Genomic DNA, 19,052 nt, shown 5'->3' on the forward strand with positions numbered 1-19,052 from the left:
CTTAGAAATTGGGCAAATTGCTCTTTAAGACCTCCTAATTAATAATCCAAAGAAATTTCATACAAAATGCTTCTAGAACACAAATTTTGCAACTTATTCAATTTAGTCCATAATTTCCAATTGGACATCTTATACTTAGAATTTCTTCATGAAACTTTAACACATGTATATATTCATATTCTAAACCTCTTAATAATCATAAAATAAATATTTTAACATCAAATTTGTGGTCCTAAAACCACTATTCTGATTAAGCCTTATTTTGGGATGTTACAATTCTCCCTCTTAGGGACTTTCGTCCTCGAAAGTCTTACCAGTAAACAGGTTCGGATATTGACTCCTTATAGTGTCTTCTGGTTCCCCAGTGGCTTCTTCAACCCCATGTCTATGCCATAGGACCTTCACCAGGGCAATAATTTTGTTCCTTAGTTACTTAACTTCCCTGGCCAGGATCTTAACCGGTTCCTCACCGTAAGTCATGTCTAGTTGAATTTCAACCTCTGTCGGGGTAATCACATGCGAGGGGTATGATCTATATCGACGTAACATGGATACATGGAACACGTCATGGATCTTCTCCAACTCCACTGGAAAAGCTAAGCGATAGGCAACTGGTCCTATTCTTTCGGTAATCTCATAGGGCCCAATAAAACAAGGACTTAATTTGCCTTTTCTACCAAATCTCAAAACCTTTTTCCAGGGTGATACCTTTAAGAATACCTTGTCACCCACTTGATACTCAATATCTTTTTTTTTTTCAAATCCGCATACGATTTCTGTCTATCCGACGCCGCTTTCAAACAATCTTGAATCACCTTAACCTTATCCTCAGTTTCATTGATCAAATCAACTTCGGAAATTTTACTTTCCTTAAGCTCTGTCCAATGCAAGGGAGGTCGACATTTTCGGCTGTATAATGCCTCATAAGGTGCCATCCTTAAACTAGACTGATAACTATTATTATAGGCGAATTCGACCAAAGGTAGATAATTTTCCCAACTACTTTAAAACTCGAGAACACAACATCTAAGCATATCCTCAAGTTTCTAGATTACTCTTGGATTGTCCATCAGTTTGTGGGTGGAAAGCAGTACTAAAATTCAGTTTCATTACCAAAGCCGCTTGCAACTTTTTCCAAAATCGTGACGTAAATCTTAGATCTCTATTTGAAATAATTGGCAATGGCACACCATGAAGTCTCACAATCTCTGAAATATACAAATCGGCTAACTTACGCAAAGAATAATCTATACGTACCGGTATAAAATGGGCCGATTTAGTCAATCTGTCTACTATTACCCAAATAGTGTCTTTTTTTCTCGGAGTCACTGGCAACCCGATTACGAAATCCATAGTGATCCGATCCTATTTCCACTCAGCGACCATAATAGGTTGAAGAAGACCGGAGGGTACTTGATGTTCAGCTTTAACCTGTTGACAAATCAAATCTTGTTACAAATTTTGAGATATCCCTTTTCATGCAATTCCATCAATAACTTTCTTCAAGTTATTGTATATCTTCGTACTTCCCGAATAGACTGACGTATGACTGTTATGTGCCTCATGCAAAATAATCTGGATCAACTCAGTATCCCTTGGAACACAGATTCTTCCCCAAAATCTCAAACATCCATTGGAGTTAATCTAAAAATCAGGTTCACTAGATGATTCAAACTGAACTTTCTTAGCTTAAAATTTTTCATCAGATTTCTAAGCTTCAAAAATCTGATGGAGAAGAATCAGCCTAACTCTTAATTCAGCTAAAATGGAACCATCATTACATAAGGCCATCTATGTATTCATTGCTCTCAAAATGAATAAAGACTTCTTGCTCAAAGATTCGGCGACCATGTTCGCCTTTCCCAGGTGATAATCAATTATAAGCTCGTAATCTTTCAACAGTTCAAACCATATTCATTGCCTTAAATTCAAATCTGTTCGAGTCATCAAATACTTGAGGCTCTTATGATCGGTATAGACATGGCATTTTTCTCCGAACAAATAATGATGCCAAATCTTCAAGGCAAACAATATGACGGCCAATTCCAAATCATGAGTTAGATAATTCTCCTCATGGGGCTTCAATTGTCTCAAAGTATAGGCTACAACCTTTCATTCTTGCTCAAGCACACAACCTAGTCCATTCAAGGACACATCACTATAGATTACAAATTCTTTCCCTGGTTCCGGTTATACTAACACTGGCGCCTCGGTCAATAGCATTTTCAACTTTGTAAAGCTTTGTTGGCACTTTTCTGTCCACTTGAACTTAACATCCTTTTATAGCAGCCTCGTCATAGGAGTGGCTATCATAGAAAATCCCTTTACAAACCTTCGGTAATAACCGGCTAAGCTAAAAATCTCCTAACTTCGGTTACATTCCTTAGAGGCTTCCAATGAACAATGGAAGAAATCTTACTAGGATCAACCTGAATACCATCACTGAAAACAATGTGGCCTAAAAATCCAACTTCCCAAAGCCAAAACTCACTTTTATGAACTTGGAATATAATTGCTTATCCCTTAAAATATGCAAAATGATCCTTAGATGTTCGGCATGTTCCGACTCATCTCTAAAGTACAGACAAAATATTCTATTCATCAAGTCTATAAACATAGCTGGAGCATTCGTCAAGCCGAAAGACATAACAAGGAATTCGTAGTGACCATACCTTGTTCTAAAAGCAGTCTTAGGTACACCTATCTCCTTAACTCGCAACTGATAATAATCGAACCTCAAATCTGTCTTGGAAATCCATGTGGCTCCTTTGAGCTGATCGAACAAATCATTAATTCTTGGCAATGGGTATTTGCTCTTAATTGTTACCTTATTAAGTTGCCGGTAATCAATACATAATCTCATAAAACCATCCTTCTTCTTTATGAATAGCACGGGAGCACCCCAATGCGAAAAACTGGGTCTCGCAAAACCTTTGTCAACCAATTCTTGCAACTGTGACTTTAATTCCTTTAACTCCATCGGAGCCATTCTATATGGAGTGATAGGGATAGGTACAGTTTCTGGCATTAACTCAATACCAAATTCAACTTCCCTAACCGGGGGTAAACCTGGCAATTCTTCTGGGAACACATCTGCAAACTCATATACAACAGGCATCGATTCTACTTTCAACTCATATTCCTTTATATTCAGCACATAAGCCAGATATGCTTCATATACTTTCCTCATACATTTTTTAGCAATCATCAAAGAAATTACAATCGGCAAGCCACTAAGTTCACCTGATTCGACTTGAAGGCCTTCACGATTTTCACGTCTCAATTCCATAACTTTCAGTTTTCAATCTACTACAGCACCATGAAGTGTCAACCAATCCATACCCAAAATAACATCGAATTCATCAAACAGCAACAATATTAAGTCAGCCGAAAAACAAAGGCCCCTAATCATCAAAGGGCATTTTTTACATACTTTATCGACTAAGACATGCTTGTCTAACGGGTTTGACACTCTAATCACAAATTCTATAGACTCCATAGGTAAATTCATGCTAGATGCCAATTTCATGCATACGTAAGAATATGTAGAACCTGGGTCTATCAAAGCAATAACAACAGTGTCATAAAGAGAAAATGTACCAGTGATCACGTCAGACGATGATGCTCCTTCACGTGCTCGTATGGCATAGGCTCTAGCCGGAGCCCTAGCCTTAGATCGTACTACCATTTCTCGTGTCATATTTTTGCTGCCAACTCCAGTGCCGACACTTTTCGAGGGTCTTACCTTTTCAGCCGAACCATGTCTTGCATTCTGAAATCTCTCGCCCATCTCAAGACAATCCTTAATAAAGTGGTCTTGAGAACCACATCTATAACACGTCCTATCATTCCTCCTGCATGAGCCCAGATGACATCTTCCGCAGTATTCGTATTCGGGTCGACTATGCTAGCTACAGATGTAGCCTGAGTCCGAAAACCCAAACTTTGCTTCTTACGATTTCCGTGGGATCATCCTGTCGATGCATAAGAACGAGAATACACATCTTTAGATTTCTTAGACTGAGTTAGGGCTAATTTGCTCATCGTTCTCTTTCGTATATCTCTAGCTTCCAAATAGACTTTCTTCTTCTCCTTTGTCAATTCTTCAGCCTTACAAGCCTGCTCAATGAGCACAACAAACTCCTTTAACTCAAGGATGCCTACTAACTCCCTAATATCCTCATTAAGTCCGTCTTCAAACCTCCTGCACATCTTAGCCTCAGTGGGCACACACTCTCAGGCATACCTGCTAAGATAGACGAACTCTCGCTTGTATTCGGTATCTGACATACGATCTTACTTAAGTTCAAGGAATTCCTTACGTTTCTAGTCGATAAACCTCTCGCTAATATACTTCTTCCGAAATTCCTCCTAAAAGAAGTCCCAAGTGACTGCCTCTTTAGGCACAACAGAAATCAAAGTCTTCCACCAATGGTAGGCATCATCCCTCAACAATGAAATAGTACACTTCAAACATTCTTCAGATGTACAAGACAGTTCCTCGAACACCCAAATAGAATTCTTGAGCCAAAACTTGACTCTCTCAGCATCATCCTCAGTGTTAGCTCTAAAATCCTTTGCTCCTAGTTTCCGAATCTTATCCACAGGAGTTTTAGAAAATCTTATAAAATCTATACCTCGGGGCATCACGAGTACAGGCTGAGGGTTCGGAGGGGGCGGAGGAGGTTGTGTCTGAGCAGTTGGGTTCGCATGGACGAACTCAGCATACCAATCATTCATCATTTAGAAGAAGGCCTCTCTAGCCTGCCCCCCTTGGCTCACAGTTATGGGCCTACTCTCTTCAGGCATCGTCCCTTGAGTGGGGGCTGGTGCATTGCTTTCTACATCATCTACTACAGCTCGGTCGAGATCCATTACTATATGAAAAACACAGTTTAATATCATCAGGAGTCGTCACACTATCACAATTCACGTATGGCATGTATAGTTAGGCACAGACACATGCTACGTAGTCCGAGAACTGACTAAATCGTAGCTCTGATACCACTAAATGTAACTCCCCTTACCCGTATCCTAGACTGGGACAGGGTATGAGGCATTGCTCGACTTAAACAGAATCAAACATGCAAATCCGAGCCATAAAATTTCATCCAATCTAAAACCCTTCAAAACAAGTTAAAATGTCCCTATTATGGACCTATGAGGCCCAAAACATACCTTATTAGCGGTTCGAGACTAAACCGAGAACTTATGGAGATTCTAAGAAAATTTCTAAACATGAGCCCTAACATGAAATATGGGTAGAAATAGAGAGAGCAAGTTACCGGGATTTCAAAAATACGAAGAACATTAAAAATGGGGCTTGGGAGCACTTACTATTGAGCTTGGAAAGCTTGAAAACCCTAGCTATGGAGAACCCTAACTTTTAGCAGCAACATAGAGAAAATGAGCTGATTTATTGGCTTATTTTCCCATTTTATTTCATTTATAAACTAAATGACCAAAATGCCCTTAAAGCCTTTCCTTCAAATTTTTCCATACAAGCCCATTTTTGTCAAAAAACTTAAAAATTGGGCAAATTGCTCTTAAAGACCTCCTAATTAATAATCCAAAGCAATTTCATATAAATTGTTTCTAGAACACAAATTTTGGAACTTATTCAATTTAGTCCATAATTTCCAATTGGACACCTTATACTTAGAATTTCTTCATGAAACTTTAACACATGCATATATTCATATTCTAAACCTTTTAACAATCATAAAATAAATATTTTAACGTCGTATTTGTGGTCTCAAAAATACTATTCCAACTAAGCCCTATTTTGGGATGTTACACTTACACTAGAATTACCTGTCCGGGCTAAATTCTATATGCAACATATGGACTATTATTCTTAATCTATTGAAATTCAACGTTCAACCGAAACATGATACTTTGTCCATGTTTCACAACTTAGGACTATTTCGTTATGTATATATCATCTCACACATATCAACACAATCATATAATTCAATTCAAGCATATTAACATACATATTTAAGTTACACGAACTTACCTTGAAAATGGTTTGTATTTGAATTTTAACTAATCCGAAACCTTTCGCTTTTCTCGATCTAGTTTCGTGGTTGGTCTTTCCAGATCTGTATGGGTAAATTTAATTATTAATCTATCACAGTTCATATAAATTTAATTATTAATCTACCACAGTTCATATACATTTGCATCCTATTACAACCTAGGCAAAATTACCATTTTGCCCTTATCTTTTTTAAAAATTTTGATTTCGTTCCTAGGCCCCAAAAATGAAATTCATGAATTTTAACCCTCTTTCCAAGCCTAACCGAAATTTATATATTACACTTATAGCATATACATTTCACAAATTTCAAAATTTTCCATGGGTTTTGTCACTTTTTTGTTTTAGTCTCTAAATCAAGTTTTCATCAAAAATTGCTTTGTAAAAGTTGTTTATCTATGAGTAACTTTTGATTTTTTACCATAAATTTCAAATTTTCAGCATATTCATCCATAACCCAAATTTCATACTTTGATAACTTTTCAAATAAATCCCCTAAATAGAAAGATTAGGCTATCCCGATTCTAAAAATATAAAAAGTACTAAAAATGAGACTTGATTTCATACCGTATTAAGCTTGAAAAGTTTTCTTCCTCTCTCCTAGGGTTTCCATAGAAAAATTAGGGAAGATGATATGAAATTAAATGATTTTTTTTCTTTTTAATTAATTATCATCTAATAAATTTATTGATTTCTAATTTAGCCCCTACCCTTTTTCTAATTTTTCCATGGATGAATCATTAAAATATCTACTAACTACTCTTCAATGGTCTAATTACCATATAAGGACCTTAAATTTTGAATACCATAGCTATTTGATACCTATAGGTACTAGACCCAACTTTTGCATTTTATACAATTTAGTCCTTTCCTAATTAAACACACAATTGGTAAAATTTTCATATCAAAATTTTCATGTGACCTTCCTATCATGATGCCAACCATAAAATAAAAAAACATTTTATTTTTGGCTCGGATTTGTGGTCCCAAAACCACTATTCCAATCTTATCGAAAATTGGCTGTTACACTTACCATCAGTTTCTCAAGTTCATCCAATATTTCAAGTATCACTACTTCAACCAGCCATTGGTCAGTTGACTAGTTCACCACCTATTTCTTGGCCCATTTTTACAAATTGGGAGGTAAGTCATTCTCTTACCAAAGTCTTATCCCACTGTTGAGTTCAAAAAGTTGGAGTTCCTACATTAGAGTTTTTGATTGAATGGAAAGGTAGATCTTTAGAAGAAGTTTCATGGAAGAATTATGATTTTATCATCAAAAAATTTCCACCTTTTTGCCTTGAGAGCAAGTTGTCTTATGAGGGGGAGTACTAATGCAACTCTTCCTTCACAAGTATACTAAAAGAGAAAACTTAGTGCATGTGGAAAAGATATGGAAGAAGTCACATTTAGTTAGTTAGCTGAAATTACAAAACCACGTTGGTTATTGATTGATTAACTAATCTAAAAAATTGGAACCAATTTATCTATTGGCAGATTATGTTCCTTTATTTTAGCTTGTTATATATGATTTTAACTTGTTAGTTGAGATTAATACCTAGAACTGTTAGTATAAATAACCCAAGATACTCTTTTGTTAAGCATATGATTTTCTTTGTTGAAAAGTATTACTTTAGAAAGTACTCTTTCTCGAATTGGACTGGTTTAATAAATAAATTTTAGTTCTTTGTTTTTCATTTTATTAGTCTAGTACTTTCTTTATTTCACTGACCCTATCAAACACTTAAATCATCCCTACTAGCATCCATATAGATTAATAAGGTACAGCAATCCTCACCCATGACAAGTTATAAACAAAGATGATTTGATTCGGTTGGAGTGCATTTCCCAAGCTTACATGACAGTTAACACCTTACAAAAGCATAGGAACTTTACAATCCATGGAGTGTATCCTAGCCTATGCGGAGGTTAACTCCTCACGAGAGCGTAGGTACTTTCTTCCACTAAAACAGACAGATCCCATGTATAGAGCTCATGTAATGATATGCACGTGTCAATTTGTGTGGAAAAACATACAAAATAAAAATATCATGTAATATTTAAAACAAAAAAAAATCACATAAAAGTACACAATTAAAATGCAAAACAAACAAAAATTTATTTGAAAGAATCAATTTTAAACACCACATTTAACTTAACTTGATCAAAGACAAGAATAATACATGATTAAGTAGGCTTGACTCTTAATGTCTCCAACGGAGTTGCCAAGCTTTCATAACTAATTTTAGGTTTGTTAAACAAATTTTAAAAAAATATGGAGTTTCTACCAATCTTTTTTTATTAGGTGTGATTGCCCACCTAAAAATAGATTACTTTAATGAAAATTTTAAATTTTATTAAAAAGATAATTTTTGGTTTGAGTTCGAGAATATGATTACGCGTATTAACAAAAATGGTACCATTTGATTTAATTGTTTTATCCCTATTCTTGGCATCAAGGTTGCTAGCCTATAGAACGTAGTTGAGAAAACATATGAAATTGGAAAATGTCATGTACGCTTCAAGACAGAGTTAACGACCTCTACCAAGTTGGTAGTCATATGACCATATCGAGATTCATAATCAAAACTTTGAGCTCATTGCTACGGCTCCATGCTCCTAAACCACTCCTTTAATGTATGGCTCATTTGATCATTCATATCAGCCTGAAGGCTCGCCAGTCTTTTTCTAAAATGGTGTTCTTTTAGCTCGTACCTTGTGTATGTATTCTGTTAAGACATGTGATGTTTCATTACACCGTTTGTAAATATATTCAAAAACAAATGAATCTGATAATTACCCATGTTCATGACTTGTTTGTGCCAATTCGCATTCTTAAAGTCCCTATGGCAGTTCACTACAGTGTGGCAGATGTAGTAGACGGATCTTTACAAAACACCAAAACACTTAATTGTGACAACTAGCTCATTTGATCTATCGGAAATGATGCAATTGTTTTCTTGTGTAACAACATTCTTCCGCAACTTTATCAGGAAAAATTACCATGATTCTATGTTCTTCAACTTCACGATGGCAAACGCTATTGGTAGAATGTTTCAGTTCTCATCTTGTGCAACCTCAATAAGGAGATCTTCATATATCCCCCATACAACCAAGTCCTATAAACCTGCATAAGCAGCTTACAGTGGGGAAAAGCTCAAACAAATGGACCGAATGTCAAAAACATCCGGTGGAAAATTCTTCTCCCTAGTTATAGTTGGTTGTGTGGGCTGTAAGAAGGCTACATCTGCAAGTCAATGACAGTCCCTGGAACGTACTCTTTCAAAGCGACTATCCACCCATGAAGTTCATTGTACACATCTCAAACTCCGTACAATTGCTCCATGGTCATCTGTTTAGTCAACCATGCCTTTTAGTATGATACTCGATACTAAAATCATTCTTGAATTTCGACAATCAACATCAATACAGGAATGGTAAGTATATTTTTAACCAATGGCATAATGTAGTTGTAGATAGTTTTCGAATCATGTTTGCGATAATCTTGAGTCATACATGTAAAAGTAGTATAAGGCCCAACATATTTTTAAATCTCCCACAGTTGGGACCTTTGGATAAATACAGCTCGTACATGCCACTTACACCCTTCTGCCATCCTCCAATACTCCCTAACATATATTTTTGGTTTAGAGCCAGTGACTTTGTAGCCAACCAACACCTTTATACTATACCACTTGATGGAAAATATACAATCATCCTTGGTCGTGAATTGTTAGCCCACGAACAACTCTCTTGATTCAAGATATGCTAACAACCGGTGAACATACATTGTCTCGGGGTACTTGGGGAATTCATACACATGGGTCGCATCGAGATCAATGGTCAACATGTGGACCCTAGGATCGTTGAGTATGACAATGCCACAACTGGAGTTCCCAACCAAAAGGCGTAAACATTTTCATCATCGCTCACACCTTCGTTGTCGATATCATCCGAGACCTCATCTATATTAGGGTCATTGAAATCTTCCCCCTCGTGATCAAAACAAACATTATATCGGATTCTTCCTCACCATCCGCATAGGTCTCAATCACGACTGGATGTATCTATAAATGAACATGGTGTGGATTTTTTGCCTATGTCGATGTCCCTCTATCAACGTACTGTTTTGTACATCCAACATTAAGATCAATGTTAAACCCGCATACAGGCAATCGCCTATCGAAAAATGCTCTCAGAACCTCTGCACACGGGTCTTCAACTCCATATTGTTGACTTAATGAAGTCACATCTTCAACGGGCTCCACATCCGCTAACTCAGCAAACAACTGAATCTGTTTAGTGTTCACCCTCCCAGTCTGGCAATACAATGAGACATTGTCTCGATGTTTTCATCGTCTAAAGGTTATATCTTGGAAAATTTGATAGGATTTGACAAAACTAGAAATTTGTAGAATAGTTTCGACATCCTCCTCCCACAACATCAAGCAATTTTTGCATTGATCTTTTCTTTCATATCATCAATAGACACGTTCTTATTGAACCTTATTCATATTTTCTAGCGAGCTTCAAATTTACAACAACGATTGTTTTTAAAATTACACCATCAAAGTGAATAGCTGCAAAAAATGGGTTATCCATATTTTGTTCTCTAAAATTACTAAAGAAAGACTCATTTTCTTCTCTGCAACGTTTAACACGTCTACGGCACATACTAAACTTTTTCTTAAAAAAACTATTATATAATGCTTAAAAATGAAAAAGAAAAAGAAAAAAAGGCTGAAAAGCCAAAAAAAAGAAACACTACCCGTGACCGTCCTCTTTTGCTTTAGCTTCTCAATTTTTTTTCTCTGATTTCGCTTTTTTTCCTTTCTCATTTTTTTACAGTTAAAAAAAATTTACAAATTATTTTCGGTGCCGCTTGACATGTCGATGGCACCATTAAATTTTTTTACTCTGGTATACCTGAAGAAATATGAGTATTTTTTAGAAAATAAATACCAGTGCTACTTGATACAATAGCGGCACCAAAAAAATTAGTTTTTTAACTAATCATGCCACAATGATGGGGGAATAGGGGTGGTGCTGACGATTGGTCAGGCGTCACCGGTGAGTTATTGTAGCAAATGTCTATTTTCATAAATAACTTTTTTATTCTATTTCAGAAATTGTTTATTTCATATTATTTTGATAAAAAAAGTGGCTTTCTAAAATTTAAATTTTGAAAATAGTTGGAAGTATTATTATTTTTTACTTTTAATATTACATATGTGTCCTATTAAAAGTTAGAAATGTAATTAATTAAATTATCAATACAAATAATTTTAAAATCAATAATGAAGTAATAAATTAATTAAAAATATGCAAGAAAACTCTAGAGCAGTTGGTAGAAAACTTAAATGTAATTAATGTGTTATTTATATGCCGAGATGGAAGAGTTAAATTGTATATGTTACAATAATAAAAATGTAATTTTATCGTTTTAATAATCTATATCTTTATAATTTTTAAAAATTAAATTATTTTTTTACCAATTTGAGGATAAACGTGCAATTTTATTAGTATTAATTTAAAATTTATAAATTATAAAAGAATTGAAACAAAATTTTTCTATTTTAAATCCTCGACTCGCCATTGATAAACAAGCGAAATTGCAATTCTAAGTTAAAATATGTTCTAATTCCATACATTCTTCACAATGTAGAGTTTAGTTATTTTATTTTTTTATTTTTAATGAATTTATTTACTCTATTTTTGGATTAAAAAATGCAAGTCTCATTAAACAATCAAATGAGTATTATTTATTTTTATTTCCATAAATTTATTTCTATTAAATAAGTATTTTTTAAATGTCATACTAATTTAACAAAACAATTTTGAGAATTCTAACCATTAACCATTAAACTTAAAGTTTTAAATTTAAAAAAGAAAATGAATTAAGATTTTGAAAATAAAACAAGAACAATTAAATTTAAATTTTAAAAAGAGGGTAGGAATATGAAACATATTTAAGTGTATTCTAAAAAGATAGGAGACAGATTCGGGCAAGGCCGATCAGAAGAAGATCTATATCAGCTAGCTAGTAAGGAGGTTAGGGAGCTGAGATTCAGGTGTCGGCTTTTAAATCTTCAGATACCTTCCTTCTTATCTTCAATTTACCTTTTATTTTCTTCTTTTCTGAATAAAACTATGTTGAAATAAATCTGAGTAGCAATTGCACTTTGCACCGTATCTCAGCCTTTTTGTCTTTAGCCTCTAACTTTCGCACTTAAAATCCATCCATTAGATTAAAAGTATAAAAAAAAAAAAGATTTGGAGATTATGCTTGGGGTATGCCACTCCAATTTAAGACCTATTGTTGCTAGGTTATTTATTTATATATATTTAAAACGCTATCATTGAAGAGAGATTGACTCCTTTGAAAGAAGTTTTTAAAGTGTCGTTTATTTGAAATCGATGAATTCAACATATTAATATTTTTTTTGTGAGAATTTTATTTATGACTCTAACAAGAGCTTGAGTACCTTAAGAAATGACAGGTTCAATAGGATAGAACTGCCTTATTGGGTAGCTTAAGAGGCGAACAATGCTTTAACGCACTACCACAATTTTATTAGTGTAGTAATGCAAACATATTAAAATATAATACAACCTTTATTTGGTGAGTGATCATTCCCCAAATATGGTCTACCTCTTCAAGCACCCAACGAGGCACTCTCATCCTGTTAAATCCATCACCTCTTCGGGCACTTGAGAACCAGGTGGAGTCAAGAGACAATATCAACCTATTGAGAGTTTTATTGACTCTAAGAAAATAACACTTTGAAGACTTTTCCTAGAGGAACCAAATATCCCTCAACATATATTTATGCTTATAATTATATATGAGATACAAATCATACATAAATATAAAGAAATACTAGTGAAATAGCGGTTCGCCTTAATAGCAATATTGAGGTCATGAGAATTTGAATCTTTGAAGTTAGAATGAATTTTCATTGGTAGGATAAATTCTTGAATTAATTCATCAAATTAAACAACTGATGGTAAGCATAAAGAATGCCAGACCAAGGATTATGTAATGTGTATACATCACAAATAGTATATGGTGAAACAGTGGTATAACAAAATTTTGGGCAATGCAAGGATTGAAACAAAACCACCTTGAAAAAAAAATTACCTCAAAATAAATACATATTTTAAGTGAAATTTTGATTTCTGTTAAAAGAATTCCATGTGTAACTTAAAAGTCATAAAAGTGGTAAAAATGACAAAATTTAACACATATAAGTGGTAAAAATGAAGACTTATCTTCAAGCATTTGACCTATGGGAAGTTGTGAATACTGACATAGAGCCAGCAGCTTTGAGAGCAAATCTCACCATTGCTTTAATGAGACAACATAGTGAAAAATGTGAAAAAAAGCATAAGGAAATTTCTTGCCTACAAAAATGGTGTGTCATGTCATTTTTACAATGATTATGGCTTGTGATACTCATAAGCAAGCTTGGGATAAGATGAAGGAGGAGTTTTCGAGTTCGCAAAAAACCAAGCAACAATAACTAATCAATCTCATAAGAGACTTTGAAAACCTCAAGATGAAAAAGACTGAGATGGTAAAGCAATACTTAGATAGAATCATGGCAGTGGTCAACCAGACTAGGCTACTAAGGGATCAATTTAGTGACAGTAGAGTTGTAGAGAAGGTGATAACTAGTGAGAAATTTGCCCATATTGTAATAAATAAGTAACTATTTTCTATTTATTTGAATGAGTGAATAAATAAATAAAGTTAATTTCACTATTATGTATTTTGTATTTTCTATCTTTTATATTTTACATGCATAGCGAAATTGTGGCAAGCAAATATTAGCTCATGGATTATCTAAAGTTCAAACTAAAGATAAGTGGCATTGTAAAGAATGTTTAGATTGCGAGAAAGACAACTTACTCCAGTAGATAATCTAAATGAGTTTGTAATCCTATTAAAAAATCAAAGTGAGCATTTGATTCAAATACTGAGAATGACTATTATGTCGTCTACAATTCCAATTGGGGAGATGGCTAGTCTTGGCTATCGGAGCAGTTGACTCCATGAAAAGAGACATAGATGTATTCATTGGTAAAATGATACATTAAACTGGGCCTAAGATGAATTAATTCTAAATCTGTTTGTGAATTAATTCACTTGTAATATTCATGGTGTGATTTACCTAAATCCTGAGTCAGTCACTGACCATGCGTATGCAACTCATGTACTTTGATATAAGTGGAGGCTTATGCTCTAAAGATGATCGAGCCCATAGTCGATATATTGGGTATATGACTTGCATATGGCATGGCTTTACTAGCAACAGTGGAAATCATAGCTCAATTAAAGAGTTAATGATATCCTCTCATTGGCATTGTGTGGATTGATAAATATGAAACGTGGCCACGAGTTGCTTATTCTCGAACGAATAATTTATCACAGTCATTTGTTGACAGTGATCATATTAATCATTAAGAATACATAATGGTCACAATGAGATAAAATAGGATTGTATTGAGTGAACGAATTTTGCTCAAAGGAATTAAGGATATCATATGAGGGTAACGCACACATGACGAGGTCATTAGACAAAATAGTTTGATGAATTACTTTCGTAAAAAGTATACAATAAGGAGTTTTCAATCATGGTATTTCCTATGGACTGATTTCTTGATTAAATAATTGCGAACTATTGAAACGATGCTTCTGGACATAATTGCAATCACTATAGCCTAATTGCATATGTCCGACTAGTTCCTCCACTAGCTTAACAAAAGCTCGATAGAACTGCATTTGAATTAGAAGAAAATTCTATGACTTTGGGAGTAATTTAATTGAGTCAATTTATTCAATATGGAATTAAATTAGGTGGTCGTAAGAATTGTTCAACTAGAGAATTTGATTAAAGAATTTCTTAAAAAATTAATTTGGAAAATCAAAGTGATTTTTGGAAAAATTAATTTTGATAAAGTAAAATTAAATTAATCAAATCAATTAAAATTAATATAATATTTTCAAGTCTGACAATTGGCCCAATGGGTAATTGATGTTGAAAATTGGACCTAAGACTGTAAGTTAGGCTGGGGAGCCCAAAACTAAGACCAAAACCCAAAAATGGGTCGAACTGGGCTCGATATGTGAAACCGAGTCGATGGTCCAACTGGTGGCTAGATCAGACTGGTTGGGTCGTCATCGACCCAGACCGAATCGGCTCGAGGTACCGTAAGGGTATCGCACTTGCATCACCAAACATGGCGGTACCGGTGGCTGCGACGACGGCATTCCGATGGCTGGTGGCAATTGGTCGTCGATGGTTGAGCAGTAAAGAGTTACATTCCTATTGGAATTCTACCAGAAAATTTGATTTGATTAATTATTTAAAAATAATATTATTCTAATAGTTTAATATTAAATTTACTTTAATAATTATCTTAATAAATTTTTTATTAATTTAATATTAAAGTGATTATCTTAATATTAAATTTAATTTAATGATTATCTACACTATTATTTTAATAAGATTTAATATTTAATTTAATTTAATATTAAAGTGATTAAGTTTAATTATAGTTGAACTCTCTAAACTCTCCCTATATAAAGAGGTTCTTGGGTCATTATTTACACACACTTGAATTCAAGAGAAAGTTTAGAGAGAAAATTCTTCGAAGAGATTATTCCAGAAAATTTTTAGAGATATTTTTCTAATTTACAACTTGACCCAAAAGTTTAAGGAAATTGTAAAATTACCCTATTAGTAATTTTTGAGAAATTTTTTTTTGATTCGAAGCGAGCTCACAATTGGCAGATGTGAACTTGAGAATAGCGGAGAAGACTATTTGGTCGAAGAGCTCATCCTAGACGAATAAAAAATGTACAATTTTGATTAAGTGTTTATTACTTTAAATATCACAACCAAGATCTTATTTTGGAAAAAAAATAACTTTGACTTTTCCTTAAATTTATTTTTCATTGCGTTTTCCAAATCCGTTTTTCCAACAATAACCACACTTATTGAGAGATGAATCAAATATATTTTCTCTTGAAGACTTGAGAGATCTGTCAATCATCTCACTTTCAGAACTGATCAAAGCCTTATATGCACCAGAACAGAGAAGAGTATCAAGGCAAGAGGAGCATTCTAAATGAACTTTTCAGGCTAAAGATAGAGAAAGCTAGAGCTCCTCAAGTTATAAGGGAAAGAAGGGCTAGTCAGAAAAGAAACAAAAGCCTAAAAGAGACAGTGGAAAAAAGAAATATCCACCATGTTTTCATTGGAAAAAGTCAGGTCATCTAGAGAGGATATGTTGGTTTAGACCTAATGTTCAGTGCAGAAGCTACAAGCAACTCGACCATGTTGAAAAAGTGGGAAGATTAGAAGGCAATTACAACAACAGCCACAGAAGCAAGATGCTCAGACACAAATAGCTGAAGTGAATCAAGAAGATTTAATGTCACAGATACCTGAAGTGAATCAAGAAGATTTAATGTTCACTATCTCATGTCCTATCACCGGTAAAAATGGAAAGCATTGGCTTGTTGTTAGTGGTTGTACAAGTCATATGACCTCAGATGCAAGTATCTTCAAAAACATTGATAGAAGTTTCAACTCCAAGAATAAAGTTGGAAATATCCAATACATTAAAGCAATAAGGAAATGAGATGTTTTGATCAGCACTCCACCAAGTACTAAACTTGTCTCGAATGTTCTTTTAGTTCCTAATATAAATTAAAATCTGTTGAGTGTTGGTCAGTTGCTCGGAAAGGGATATTCTGTGGTGTGCAAGAACAATAGATGCTTGATTTTTTTTCCTAGTGGATGCAGACTTATATCAGTAGTTATGTTTGACAGAAGCTTTGCTGTAAATTGGAATTTGGCAACTTCTGTAGCCAATGTTAGTTCCCTAGATGAAAAAAAATTTAGGCATAGGAGAATGAGACATCTTGATTATAGATTTTTAAGTCAAACGTCTAGGAATAATTTAGTTGAGAATTTGTCAAAAATGGTTGATCATGAGGATGCCTGTGAAATTTGTCAGTTAGGAAAGTAGTGTAGATTTCCTTTTCCAATCAATAAAGCTTAGAAAGCCAATGAAAAATTGCACTTAGTACATACTGATATTTGTAGACCTATGAAGACAAGTTTGCTAAATAGAAGTAGGTATTTTGTCTTGTTTATTCATGACTATTCAAGGTTCTGTTGGGTATACTTCATGAAGCACAAGTCTGAAGTGGCTAATATCTTTTTTAAATTCAAGGCTATGGTTGAAAATCAGACCAGTTGCAAACTTAAAATGGTCAGGTCAAATAATGCGACAGAATACACTTCAAGTGTTTTGTGAAGATTCTAGAATTCATCATCAGCTCAGCAAGGTGTACACTCCACAGCAAAATAGTGTGTGAAAGGAAAAACAGAACTGTGATGAACATGGCTCAATGCTTGTTGTTTGAGAGTAAGTTGTCAAATGATTTTTGGGTAAACACAGTAAACAATGCAGTTTACTTGCTAAATAGAATGTCAACTAAAGATGTTGAAGGGAAGACTCCATTTAAAGCTTGGATTAGGTTCAAACCTTCGATTTCTCACCTAAGAGTGTTTAATTGCACCTGTTTTGTTCATGTACCAGTGGAGAAAATAAGTAAACTTAACAAAAGATCATAGTCTGGGATTTTTCTAGGATACAGCAGTGTTAATAAGGTTTATATGGTTTATAATCCTTTCTCCAAGAAACTAATTAAGAAAAGATGTGAAGTTCGATGAAGGAAGAATTTGGAAATGGGATGCAACTGAAAATGAATTAATTAAGCAAGGAGAACCTGAACTGGATCTACAACTTACTGATCACCTCCGGACGTACTAACGTATGGAGTTTGAATACTGTAACTAAAATATATGAAATCGAGGTAGTCTCCGCAAGTATACAGATCAGGTTGTAATATAGTTCTTAAAACAAAGTAGGTAAGTACTCCAATAAACATACCCAAGGGAGGCGAATTACTAAATTAATTCTAACATAAATGCAAGTAGATCTAATTAGTATTTTAAAACAATTATATTATGATAAAACATAAAAGAAATATTTTTTGGATTTATAAAAATAATGAAATAGAAATAAAAAAAAACTACATAAATAAATAAAACTTCGGAAAACTAATTTATAGACTTAATCAATTCTAGGCATTGGTAATTGACTTGCTTTGATGTTCATAACTAATTCTTATTTTGGGGTTTCTACTCAATTAACTAGTCATGTCCCTAGTAGGATCTCTTGATCTTCCGCTAAACTAATGAGTCGACAAGAATTACTTATCTCTCGACCTCACAATCCAGACTAATTTGAGGATAACATGTTCACAAATAGGCCATACCAATTTTGGGTTTCTCACCTAAATGACTTCCTAGGGTTGTCAAGCCTAGGGTTTAAGTTCTTCCACTCGCAAACAATTGATCCACTAAGAAAACCCTACATAATAATAAGTCAATCACACCTCCACTCGCTAATCCCCCATAAGAGGATTAGTTCCTCATGGAACTCATGAACACAATAAACTTGAATATAAGGATAAACATAAATAAAAAATCAAGAGTAGAGTTTAGAGAATCATGTTTGTATTAAATGAAGCGCAAAAAATCCACTAATGTTTGATCATGTTTACAAACCATGTTCTCCAAAGAACACAAAAGGAAAAGAATTAAAAATAACACTAAAGCCTAAAAGAAAGAAAAACTGAACACAAAAATTACCAAGAAAACTTAAAGTATGGAAAAACCATCCTCCATAAGTGGTAAATAAGCCTATTTATAGAATTAGGGTAGCCGCCGTCCTCTACCCTAGATCAGCTAACATCCTCGTGTTTAATTTCCATTGTCCAGACCAAAATTCCCTTGACTAGTAATTATTCTCATACAGGACTGGTGTTGCGACAACCTAATCCCTGTGTCGCGATATCGAAGGTAGTATGCATGGTTCAGGGGTAGCTTTAAGGGTGTGTCACGACATCCCTTAGTTGGGTTGCAACATC

The sequence above is a fragment of the Gossypium arboreum genome, chromosome 8 (assembly GCF_025698485.1).
Source record: "Gossypium arboreum isolate Shixiya-1 chromosome 8, ASM2569848v2, whole genome shotgun sequence".
Lineage (NCBI taxonomy): Eukaryota > Viridiplantae > Streptophyta > Magnoliopsida > Malvales > Malvaceae > Gossypium > Gossypium arboreum.